Below are 13,430 nucleotides of genomic sequence, written 5' to 3'. Positions count from 1 at the left end.
TGAATTTTAGTATTCTTTGTTCTATTTCTGTGAAGAATGTCCTTGGGATTCTGATTGGGATTGCATTGAATCTGTAGATTGCTTTAGGTAGTATGGACATTTTAACTATGTTTATTCTTCCAATCCATGTTCATGGGATATCTTTCCATTTCTTTATGTCATCATCGATTTCTTTCAATAATGTCTTATAGTTTTCGTTGTATAGGTCTTACACCTCCTTGGTTAAGTTTATTCCTAGATATTTTATTCTTTTTGTTGCGATTATAAATGGGATTGTATTCTTGAGTTCTCTTTCTGTTAGTTCGTTATTAGAGTATAGAAATGCAACTGATTTTTGGAAGTTGATTTTGTACCCTGAAACTTTGCTGTAGTTGTTGATTATTTCTAATAGTTTTCCAGTGGAATCTTTAGGGTTTTCTATATATAAAATCTTGTTGTCTGCAAACAGCGAGAGTTTCGCTTCTTTGTTGCCTATTTGGATTCCTTTTATTCCTTTTTCTTGCCTAATTGCTCTGGCCAAAACCTCCAGTACTATGTTGAATAAGAGTGGTGAGAGTGGGCACCCTTGTCTTGTTCCTGTTCTCAGAGGAATGGCTTTCAGTTTTTCACCTTTGAGTATCATGTTGGCTGTGGGTTTGTCATATATGGCCTTTATTATGTTGAGGTACTTTCCTTCTATACCCATTTTGTTGAGAGTTTTTATCATAAATGGATGTTGGATCTTGTCAAATGCTTTCTCTGCATCTATTGAGATGATCATGTGGTTTTTATTCCTCGTTTTGTTAATGTGGTGTATCACATTGATTGATTTGTGGATGTTGAACCATCTCTGTATCCCTGGTATAAATCCCACTTGATCATGGTGTATGATCTTGCTAATGTATTGCTGTATTTGGTTTGTCAATATTTTGTTGAGGATTTTTGCATCTATGTTCATCAGCGATATTGGCCTGTAATTTTCCTTCTTTGTATTGTCCTTGTCTGGCTTTGGTATCAGGGTGATGTTGGCCTCATAGAATGTGTTAGGAAGGGTTCCATCTTCCTCTGTTTTTTGGAATAGTTTGAGAAGGATAGGTGTTAAATCTTCTTTGAATATTTGGTAAAATTCTCCAGAGAAGCCATCTGGCCCTGGACTTTTATTTTTTTGGGAGGTTTTTGATTACTGTTTCAATCTCTTTACTTGTGATTGGTCTATTCAGATTCTCTATTTCTTCTTGATTCAGTTTTGGGAGGTTGTATGAGTCTTAAGGATTTATCCATTTCTTCCAGATTGTCCAATTTGTTGGCATATAGTTTTTCATATTATTCTCTTGTAATCCTTTGTATTTCTGTGGTATCCATTATCTTTTCTCCTCTTTCATTTCTTTTTTTTTCTGCTTTGCATTTTATTTATTTATTTATTATTCATTTATTCATTCATTCATTTTTTAAAAAATTTTTTGTTTATTGCAATAACATTGGTATATAACATTGTATAAATTTCAGGTGTACATCATTATACTTCTATTTCTGCATAGATTACATCATGTTCACCACCAAAATACTAATTACAACCCATCACCACACACATGTGCCGAATTATCCCTTTCCCCCTCCTCCCTCCCCCCTTCCCCTCTGGTAACCACCAATCCAATCTCTGTCTCTATGTGTTTGTTAATTGTTGTTATTACCTACTACTTAATGAAGGAAATCATACGGTATTTGACCTTCTCCCTCTGACTCATTTCACTTTGCATAATACCCTCAATCTCCATCCATGTTGTCACAAATGGTTGGATTTCATCGTTTCTTATGGCTGAGTAGTATTCCATTGTGTATATATACCACATCTTCTTTATCCATTAGTCCCTTGATGGCCAAGGTTGCTTCCAAGTCTTGGCTATTGTGAATAACGCTGCAATGAACACAGGGGTGCATGTATCTTTATGCATTGGTGTTTTCAAGTTGTTTGGATAAATACCCAGCAGTGGAATAGCTGGATCATATGGTAGTTCTATCCTTGATTTTTTGAGGAATCTCCATACTGTTTTCCATAGTGGCTGTGCCAGTTTGCACTCCCAGCAGCAGTGTATGAGAGTTCCCTTCTCTCCACATCCTCTCCAACACATGTTGTTTCCTGTCTTGTTAATTATAGCCATTCTGACAGGCGTGAGGTGATATCTCATTGTAGTTTAGATTTGCATTTCCCTGATAGTTAATGATTTTGAACATCTTTTCCTGTGTCTGTTGGCCATCTGTATATCTTCTTTGGAGAAATGTCTGTTCAGGTATTTTGCCCATTTTTTAATTGGGTTGTTAGTTTTTTTGTTGTTGAGATGCATGAGTTCTTTATATATTTTGGAGATTAAGCCCTTATCAGATGTATGGTTTGCAAATATCTTCTCCCAATTGTCTTTTCGTTTTGATGATGGTTTCCTTTGCTGTGCAGAAGCTTTTTAATTTGATATAGTCCCATTTGTTTATTTTTTCTATTGTTTCTCTTGCCCGGTCAGACATGGTGCTTGAAAATATGTTGCTAAGACCGATGTTGAAGAGCAAACTGCCTATGTTTTCTTCTAGAAGTTTCATAGTTTCAGGTCTTACATTCAAGTCTTTAATCCATTTGGAGTTAATTTTTGTGTATGGTGTAAGGTAAGGGTCTACTTTCATTTTTTTGCATGTGGCTATCCAGTTTTCCCGACACCATTTGTTGAAGAGACTTTCTTTTCTCCATTGTATGTTCTTGTCTCCTTTGTCAAAGATTAGCTGTCCATAGATGTGTGGGTTTATTTCTGGGCTTTCGATTCTATTCCATTGATCTGTGTGTCTGTTTTTGTGCCAGTACGATGCTGTTTTGGTTACTATAGCTTTGTAGTATATATATATATTTTTTTTTTAATAATTTTATTTATTTATTTATTTTTCCCCGAAAGCCCCAGTAGATAGTTGCATGTCATAGTTGCACATCTTTCTAGTTGCTGTATGTGGGACGCGGCCTCGGCATGGCCGGAGAAGCGGTGCGTTGGTGCGCGCCCGGGATCCGAACCCGGGCTGCCAGCAGCGGAGCGCGCACACTTGCCCGCTAAGCCATGGGGCCGGCCCTGTAGTATATTTTGAAATCAGGGAGTGTGATACCTCCAGCTTTGTTCTTTTTTCTCAGGATTCCTTTAGCTATTCGGAGTCTTTTGTTGTTCCATATAAATTTTAGGATTCTTTGTTCTATTTCTGTGAAAAATGTTGTTGGAACTTTGATAGGGATTGCATTGAATCTATAGATTGCTTTAGGAAGTATGGACATCTTAACTATGTTAATTCTTCCAATCCAAGAGCACGGAATATATTTCCTTTTCTTTGTGTCTTCTTCAATTTCTTTCAGCAATGTTTTATAGTTTTCTGTGTACAGCTCTTTCACCTCTTTGGTTAAGTTTATTCCTAGGTATTTTATTCTTTTTGTTGCAATTGTAAATGGGATGGTATTCTTAATTTCTCTTTCTGCTACTTCGTTATTAGTGTACAGAAATGCAACTGATTTTTGTATGTTGATTTTGTATCCTGCAACTTTACCATATTCGTTTATTACTTCTAAAAGTTTTCTGGTGGATTCTTTAGAGTTTTCTATATATAAAATCATGTCATCTGCAAATAGTGACAGTTTCACTTCTTCCTTTCCAATTTGGATCCCTTTTATTTCTTTCTCTTGCCTGATTGCTCTGGCTAGGACTTCTAGTACTATGTTAAATAGGAGTGGTGACAGTGGGCATCCTTGTCTGGTTCCTGTTCTTAGAGGGATAGCTTTCAGTTTTTCACCATTGAGGATGATATTAGCTGTGGGTTTCTCATATATGGTCTTTATTATGTTGAGGTACTTTCCTTCTATACCCATTTTATTCAGAGTTTTTATCGTAAATGGATGCTGTATCTTGTCAAATGCTTTCTCTGCATCTATTGAGATGATCATGTGATTTTTATTCTTCATTTTATTAATGTGGTGTATTACGTTGATTGATTTGCGAATGTTAAACCATCCCTGCATACCTGAAATAAATCCCACTTGATCATGGTATATAATCTTTTTAACGTATTGTTGTATGCGATTTGCTAGTATTTTGTTGAGGATTTTTGCATTGATGTTCATCAGTGATATTGGCCTGTAATTTTCTTTTTTTGTGTTGTCCTGGTCTGGTTTTGGTATCAGGGTAATGTCAGCTTCGTAGAATGAGTTAGGGAGCTTCCCCCCCTCTTCAATTTTTTGGAAGAGTTTGAGAAGGATAGGTATTAAGTCTTCTTTGAATGTTTGGTAGAATTCACCAGGGAAGCCGTCTGGTCCTGGACTTTTCTTTTTGGGGAGGTTTTTGATTTCTGTTTCGATCTCCTTACTGGTGATTGGTCTATTCAAATTCTCTACTTCTTCTTGATCCAGTTTTGGAAGGTTGTATGATTCTAAGAATTTATCCATTTCTTCCAGATTGTCCAATTGGTTGGCATATAGCTTTTCATAGTATTCTCTTATAATCTTTTATATTTCTGAGGTGTCTGTTGTAACCTCTCCTCTTTCATTTCTGATTTTACTTATTTGTGCCTTCTCTCTTTTTTTCTTGGTGAGTCTAGCTAAATGTTTGTCAATTTTGTTGATCTTTTCAAAGAACCAGCTCTTGGTTTTATTAATTTTTTCTATTTTTTTTTGCTCTCTATTTCATTTATTTCTGCTCTGATTTTTATTATTTCCCTTTTTCTACTGATTTGGGGCTTGGTTTGTTCTTCTTTTTCCAGTTCCTTTAGGTGCATTGTTAGATTGTTTATTTGAGATTTTTCTTGTTTGTTGAGATAGGCCTGTATTGCTATAAACTGCCCTCTTAGAACTGCTTTTGCTGTATCCCATAAATTCTGGCATGTCGTATTTTCATTTTCATTTGTCTCCAGGTATTTTTTGATTTCTTCTTTGATTTCTTCGTTAACCCAGTCGTTGTTCAGTAGCATTTTGTTTAATCTCCATGTACTTGTAGTTTTTTTATTTTCTTCCTATAGTTGATTTCTAGTTTCATACCATTGTGGTCAGAAAAGATGCTTGGTATTATTTCAATCTTCTTAAATTTATGGAGATTTGTTTTGTGGCCTAATATGTGATCAATCCTGGAGAATGTTCCATGTGCCTTTGAAAAGAACGTGTATTCTTCGGTTTTTGGATGGAATGCTCTGTATATCTACTAGGTCCATCTGTTCTAGTGTGTCGTTTAAGGCCAGTGTTTCCTTATTGATCTTCTGTTTGGATGATCTATCTGTTGGTGTAAGTGGAGTGTTAAAGTCCCCTACTATTATTGTGTTACTATCTATTTCTGTTTTTATGTCTGTTAATAATTGCTTTATATATTTAGGTGCACCTACATTGGGTGCGTAGATATTTACAAGTGTTATATCCTCTTGTTGGATTGTTCCCTTGATCATTATGTAATGCCCTTCTTTGTCTCTTTTTACAGTTTTTGTTTTAAAGTCTATTTTGTCTGATATGAGTACTGCTACCCCAGCTTTCTTTTCATTGCCATTTGCGTGGAGTATCTTTTTCCATCCTTTCACTTTCAGTTTGTGAGTGTCTTTAGGTCTGAAGTGTGTCTCTTGTATGCAGCATATATATGGGTCTTGTTTTTTTATCCAGTCCGCCACCCTATGCCTTTTAATTGGAGCATTTAATCCATTGATGTTTAAAGTAGCTATTGATAAGTATGTACTTACTGCCATTTTTTAACTTTTTTTTTTTCTCAGTGTTTTAGTAGTCCTTCTCTGTTCCTTTCTTCTTCTATACAGAATTGATGGTCAGTTTAGTTTGACCTCTGTCTGAAAGCTGAACTCTTTAACTCCTCTCCTCCCTCCTTTTATGTTTTTGATATCATATCTAACCTCTTTTTTGTGCATTTGTATCCATTACGTTCTTATCATGGAAATAGATAATTTTTCCTATTTGTGGTCTTCTCTTTTCCCCTTAAATCAGTCCCTTTAACATTTCTTGTAGCACTGGTTTCTTGGTGACAAACTCCTTTAATTTTTGCTTGTCTGGGAAATTTTTGATCTCTCCTTCCATTTTGAATGATAGCCTTGCTGGGTAGATTATTCTTGGCTGTAAGTTTTGTCCTTTTAGCACTTTAAATATATCGTGCCATTCTCTTCTAGCCTGTAAGGTTTCTGCTGAGAAGTCAGCTGATAGTCTTATGGGGTTTCCTTTGTATGTAACTTGACTTTCTCTTGCGGCTTTTAGGATTCTCTCTTTATCTTTAATTCTGGACATTTTGATTATGATGTGTCTTGGTGTGGGCCTCTTTGGGTTTGTCTTGTTTGGGGCTCTCTGTGCTTCCTGTACCTGGATGTCTGTTTTCTTCCTTAGGTTAGGGAAGTTTTCATCTATTATTTCTTGAAATAGATTCTCTGCCCCCTTGTCTCGCTCTTCTCCTTCCGGGACACCTATAACACGGATGTTAGTGCGCTTGATGTTGTCCCAGAGGTCCCTTAGACTGTCCTCACTCTTTTTAATTCTTTTCTCTTTTGCCTGTTCACCTTGGGTAATTTCTTCTAGTCTTTCTTCCAGCTCACAGATCCGTCCTTCTGTATCCTCTACTCTGCTTTTGAGTCCCTCTAATGAATTTTTCATTTCCAGTATTGTATTCTTCATTTCTGATTGGTTCTTTTTTATATCTTCCATTTCTTTGTTGACATTCTCACTGAGTTCATCTATTCTTCTCCCCAGATCAGTGAGCATCCTTAACACTCTTAGTTTGAACTCTCTGTCGGGTAGGTTGCTCATTTCTGTTTCACTTAGTTCCTTTTCTGGGGTTTTGTCCTGTTCCCTTACTTGGAATGTATTCTTTTGCCTCCTCATTTTGCCTCTTTCCCTGTGCTTGTGTCTATGTATTAGGTAGGTCAGCTACGTCTCCTGCTCTTGGATAGGTGACCATATGTAAGTGATGCCTTAGGAGGCTTCCAGTGTGCTTCCCTCAGTTCTCAATGTTCCAGGGGTGACCACGATGTGGGCTACGTGTGTCCTTCTGTTGTGGCCTGTTTGCTCTCCCTGTAAGCACCCAGGGAGGCCAAGTTATGCTCCTGGCCAGCTGTTGTAATGCACAGCTGCTTGTAGTTGTTGTGGGCCCTTCAGTCTCTTTATCAGGTGTGGGGAGCCCCAGCACAGTTGACTGCCAGTTCTAATACCACATTTGTGTTGCAGTATTTCTTTTAAGTGAGTAGGCCCCCAGTGTGGCAGGTTGTTAGGCTCAGGGCCTTACAATTGCTGTAAGCCTCTAGCCTATTAGGTCTCTTGTCAGCTCTCTGAGGATTGCAGCTGGGTGGGGCTGGCCTCAGGCACAGGAGCACCCAATTGTTTCAGGCTTTGGAAGGTGGGGCAAACCCCCTATGTGGGTCTTTGAGAAGCACAAGCCTTCTGCAGCTGACAAGCCCTCCCGCCCACAGGTCCACACACACAGTCAACACAGTCCTGCCCCATGTGCGTGCCCCAACCTCCCGAAGCGGACCCAGTCTCTCCACGGCGGGAGCCCCACATACTCCGCCACCGCCCCACACTCTCCACCTGCTCCTTGTGCACACCCTGTCCCGCTAAAGTCAGCTCAGTTGCCAGGCTGCAGAGAATCCAGTCACCAATCTGTGCAGGCCCACAAGTTGCCTGAGGGCTTGTTGTTGGGTGGGGCCAGTCTCTAGGGTGGGCTGCTTGCCCTGGCTGAGCTGGATTAAATCGGTACTCTAGCGGGTGGCTCAGACCCTGGGCTAGCAGGCCCCAGGAAGAACTCCAATGGCATCTGTGTCAGCATGCCCACACCGGGCCACAACAGGCCGCCGCCAATGTCCCAGTCCCTGGAGAGGTCTCACGTCTCACCGAGATGCACTCAGGGCCTATTAGGTGAGTCTCTTGTCACCAAAGCACTGTGCACCTTTCTTTCTGGTGATTTTAGGTTGCTTTCTGAAACGGGTGAGTTTGCGTGTGGGCCCTTTAAGAGCCGGTTTTAATTTCTTTGTGAACCAGCTTTTCTGGGGGTACTCCCCAATGTTTCCGTAGCAGGCAAAGTCAGATATTATGCCACTTGTCTGGATTGTGCTGGGTCCACAAAATGCCCACAGCGGGGGCACTTCCTGGCTCGGGGCCCTGCGCCTCCAGGGAGGCTGCATACCTTTGGGCTCCTCCCGGCACCTGTGAAGCTGGCGGCTTGTGAAGGCGGCGTTTTGCCTCTCCAGAAGGGAGTTTCTGCCTCTTCCACCTCAATTAGGATTGTCCGTTGTTGCAGGAGTTCCTCTTATCCAGTTTTCAGTTCTGTCTCAGGGGTAATTTTTCCACGAGTAGTTGTAAATTGGCTGTGTCTCCGGGAGGACGTGAGTTGAGAGTCTGCCTACGCTGCCATCTTGACTTCTAACCTCTCCTCTTTCATTTCTAATTTTATTATTTGAACCTTATTCCTTTTTTTCTTAGTGAGTCTGTCTAAAGGTTTGTCAATTTTGTTTATGTCCTCAATGAACCAGCTCTTTGTTTCATTGATCCTCTCTACAGTTTTTTTGGTTTCAATTTCATTTATTTCTGCTCTTATTTTTATTATTTCCCTCCTTCTGCTGACTTTGGGTTTTGTTTGTTCTTCTTTTTCTAATTCGGTTAGGTGTAGTTTAAGATTGCTTATTTGGGATTTTTCTTGTTTGTTAAGGTGGGCATGTATTGCTATGAGTTTCCCTCTCAGGACTCCTTTTGCTGCATCCCATATGAGTTGGTATGGTGTATTTTCATTTTCATTTGTCTCCAGATATTTTTTGATTTCTCCTTTAATTTCTTCAGTGATCCATTGGTTGTTCAGTAGCATGTTGTTTAGTGTCCACATCTTTGTCACTTTCCCAGTTTTTTTCTTGTAGTTGATTTCTAGTTTCGTAGCATTATGGTCAGAAAAGATGCTTGTGATGATTTCAATCTTCTTAAATTTATAGAGGCTTGCCTTGTTTCCCAACATATGGTCTATCCTTGAGAATGTTCCATGCATGCTTGAGAAGAATGTGGAATCTGCTGTTTTTGGATGGAGTACTCTATATATATCTATTAAGTCCATCTCGTCTAGTTTTTCATTTAAGTCCACTATTTCCTTATTGACTTTCTGTCTGGATGATCTATCCATTGATGCAAGTGAGGTGTTAAGATCCCCTACTATTATTGTGTTGTTATATCTCCTTTTATGTTTGTTAATAGTTGCTTTATGTACTTTGGTGCTCCTGTGTTGGGTGCGTATATATTTATAAGTGATATGTCTTGGTGGAGTGTCCCTTTTATCATTATATATTGCCCCTCTTTGTCTCTCATTACTTGTTTTATCTTGAAGTCTACTTTGTCTGATGTAAGTATGGCAACACATGCTTTCTTTTGTTTGCCGTTAGCCTGGAGTATTGTCTTCCATCCTTTCACTCTAAACCTGTGTTTGTCTTTAGAGCTGAGATGTGTTTCCTGGAGGCAGCATATTGTTTGGTCTTGTTTTTTAATCCATCCCATCACTCTGTGTCTTTTGATTGGAGAATTCAATCCATTTACATTTCGAGTGATTATTGATATATGAGAGCTTAATGTTGCTGTTTTATCGCTCATTTTCCAGTTCTTCTTCATTTTGTTTGTTTCTTGTCTCATGGGTTTCAGCCTACCAATTTGGTTTGGTAGTTCTGTATGATGGTTTTCTTAGTTTTCTCTTTATTTATCATATGTGTCTCTGTTCTGATTATTTGGTTAATGGTTACCGTGAGGTTTGTATAAAATATCTCGTAGATGAGATAGTCCATTTTCTTTTGTTTTTTTTTTTTTTGTGAGGAGATCAGCCCTGTGCTAACATCTGCCAATCTTCCTCTTTTTTTGCCAAGGAGGACTGGCCCTGGGCTAACATCCATGCCTATCTTCCTCTACTTTATATGGGACGCCGCCACAGCATGGCCTGCCAAGCAGTACATCGGTGCATGCCTGGGATCCGAACCGGTGAACCCGGGGCCACTGCAGCGGAGCACGCGCACTTAACCGCTTGCACCACCATGCCGGCCCAATAGTCCATTTTCTGATGGCCTCTAATTTCCTTAGACTAAGTCGATCCTGTCCCTTCCTCTTCCCCTTGTAAGTTATTATTGTCACAACTTATTCTGTCTTGGGTTGTGAGTTTGTGGTTAAAGTGATGAGGTTATATTTATTTTTGGTGTTTTCCTTCTCTTTATCTTTGATGTTATAATTGTTTGCTAACTATTCTGATAGAGAGCTACAATTTTTCTGATTATGTCTACCTACTTTTCTCCTTGCTCAAGGCTTTGTATCCCCTTTCTCTCTTTTTTTTTTCTTTCAGGCATGACCCTCTTTATTATTCTTTTAAGAGTTTATTTCCTATATAGTCCCACTTGTGTAGTTATCTCCATGAGTTTTACAATTAAAAAAACTCTTTTGGGGCCGGCCTGGTGATGCAAGTGGTTAGGTGAGTGTGCTCTGCTGTGGTAGCCCGGGGTTTGCGGGTTCGGATCCCGGGTGGGCACTGATGCACTGCTTGTAGAGCCATGCTGTGGTGGCGTCCCATATAAAGTGGAGGAAGATGGGCACAGATGTTAGTTCAGGGCTAGTCTTCCTCAGCAAAAAGAGGAGGATTGGCATCAGATGTTAGCTCAGTGCTGATCTTACTCACCAAAAAAAAACAAACACTTTTAAAATGGAAATGTTAAAAAGTTTTAAACAAGCTTATCGAGTAGCATTGTTATAATGCTGTCTTGCATTATTGATGAGAGTGTAATTGGCACTTCTTTCTAGAGGGCAATTTTCCGTTTCAGAATTTATAATGAGTTTACCCTTTGTTTTAGCAATTTTATTTCTGCAACTTATCCTATAGAATTATTTGCAAAACTGTGCAAGAAAATATGTTCAAAGATGTTCACTATAGTGTTTTTTATAACTATAAAAATGGAGAAAATAAAAATATCCATGATGGGGTATTTAAGAGATGGCTCTATATGTAGTGACATATAAGGATGTCTAATTTTAGAACAGTACGTGGAGTGGATCTCATTTTTTTTTGGTAAAAATATCATATACATATACTTATATAGACATGAACACACAAACATTTATATTTGTTGTACATTAAAAGAACATATACCAGTGTGTGGTGATGGGTTGTAATTAGTATTTTGGTGGTGAACATGATGTAATCTATGCAGAAATAGAAGTACAATGATGTACACCTGAAATTTTTACAATGTCATAAACCAATGTCACTGCAATAAACAAAAAATTAAAAAAAAAAAAAAAGAACATATACCAAACTGTCAATGATGGTAGGCCTTGAGGGTAATGATGAATAACTTTTACTTTTTACCTTATATATTTCTGTAATTTTGAAATTAAACAACTAAAAAAAAGTTGCTTTTGCACATCGCTCCCTCACTCTTCCCTTTGTCTCCCCATCTAACATCCCTCTGCATCACTTTTTTCAGCCTTCCCTGACCTAGCAAAAAAGCTCTCCCTGTACTTGGGTGGACTGTGTGACCCACACAGATCAGAATGCCCTATCCCCTTGGCCCCAGTGGTTAATTCAGGCATGTGCAAATGACCCAAGCCCTACCAATCTTGACTTAAATTCTTTAAACAACTGTGTTTGCATAGTGATTTAGCATATAGATCTATTTTTCTTTGGACTAGACCACCCAGTTTAGAAAGCTGAGGGCCTCAATACAATATGTTACTTTCTTAAGACTCAAAGAATGTTGGTAGACAAGAGAAGGAGATGTACACTTTGTTAATTTCCTCTGTTTCCCATAGAAAGTCCATTAAACTGCGTTTGCAAAGGGAATGGTGAAAAAGAGGCTTTGAGTGATTAACCAAGTAGCTTTACAGCTGCAATCATCTCTATTGCCTCTTAAAAATAGCATATAAATATAGAGAAGTGGGGAGAAAATATTTGAGTTACTAGAATGTGGGTAATGATTTACCCTGGGAAAGTTAATAGTTATGATTTAATTATTTCTACTAATATAGTGCTCATACAAAGAAAATATACATTATGGTGCCTGATGAAACTATAAGAGGTGAAAAGTGTGTGTACGGTGCTCACCTGGCAGACTGATCCCAGGGTGGTACAGCCAGATGGCAGTGGTGACCCAAATCAGCCAGGGGTGCACAGAGCCTTCACAAAAACTTAAAAATATAGTATAAAACATTATGTAAAATATGTTTATATCTAAATGTTAAACATAATAATCATTCTAGCCTAACTGAGATAAAATTAAATTATTAAAAATAATGAAATCATTGGGCCAGCCCCAGTGGCCTAGTGGCACACTCCACTTTGGCAGCCCGGGTTTGGTTCCTGGGTGCAGACCTACACCACTCGTCTGTCAGTGGCCATGCTGTGGTGGTGGCTCACACACAAAAAAAAGAGGAAGATTGGCAGCAGATGTTAGCTCAGGGCGAATCTTTCTCAGCAAAAAAAAATAATAACAATAATGAAATTGATACTATATCAAATGAATAAAATTTAGTTAATTGAGAAAAATTGAAATGATATTATTAGATCTTTTAAAAAACAGTGTGATCTTAAACAAAGTGCATTGATGGTGTCCTCATTGCAATAAGAGCATATTTTTTGAGCAAATTTCTTCAGCCACTTTAAAAACTATTTCAGACTTTACACTAGCAGAAGAATGGTGAACAGAGTTTTGCTCTAATTCCTAGGATTTTCTTCTCAGCTGTCATTTTAAAATAATCTTTCTTATTATTTTTTTCTTTAGAAACAGCAATATTTTACTGTTTTGGTGCATTACATCCTCACCACACTCTATGAACTAGGTACTATCATTAGCCTCATTTTATAGATATGGAAACTGAGGCATAGAAAGAATAAGTAATTTGCTCATGGACACCTAGTAAATGGCAAAGTCAAGAAATGAACCCAGGCAATGAAACCCCAAGGCTCTTCCTCTTAAACACAGTAGGTTACACTCTGAGCCTGTCTCAGCCTCAATTTTCTCATCTATAAAATAGGGTCCATAATTCTTATCTCTCTGGTGGTTGCAATAATTAAATAAAATGTGGCGCTTCGGCAAGGGAGGCATTGACGCTGTCTTTATCTGTTTCTGTATTGTTTCATTTCTTATAATGAATATGAATTATTCATGTATTATTTAATCAAGAAAAAAATTTTTAAGGCCTGTAAGAGTGGCTGGCACAGGGAGGCACCCAATAAAGTCGTTGTTATTATGTCTGAAAGCAAAGTCAGAGTTTCCATTTGACGTAGGGATTTGTCAGCTCCGGAAGCTTGGGTGTGAAGAGAAGAAATAAGATAGGGCAATAGCTAGAGGAGAATTCAGGTTAGAGGTTTTTACTTTACAATGAGAGGGCCTTGTACATCCTCAAGTGAGGGATGGTAACCAGTGGGAGGGAGAGCGAATTGGTTTAGGCGAGTGGGAATTAACCA

The 13,430-nt window shown here is 38.5% G+C and overlaps 1 protein-coding gene across 1 annotated transcript in view; it reads left to right on the top strand.

Moving 5' to 3' along the window:
• ACYP2 (acylphosphatase 2) overlaps positions 1-13,430 on the top strand; it is a 169,753-nt gene that overhangs the window by 121,085 nt on the left and 35,238 nt on the right. The window lies entirely within an intron of this gene.

Source organism: Ceratotherium simum, chromosome 11, assembly GCF_057802395.1.
Source record: "Ceratotherium simum simum isolate JZ-2026a chromosome 11, ASM5780239v1, whole genome shotgun sequence".
In the NCBI taxonomy this organism is placed as follows: domain Eukaryota; kingdom Metazoa; phylum Chordata; class Mammalia; order Perissodactyla; family Rhinocerotidae; genus Ceratotherium; species Ceratotherium simum.
Note: the sequence above shows the minus strand (reverse complement) of the source record. Positions and strands in the feature narration are given on the sequence as shown.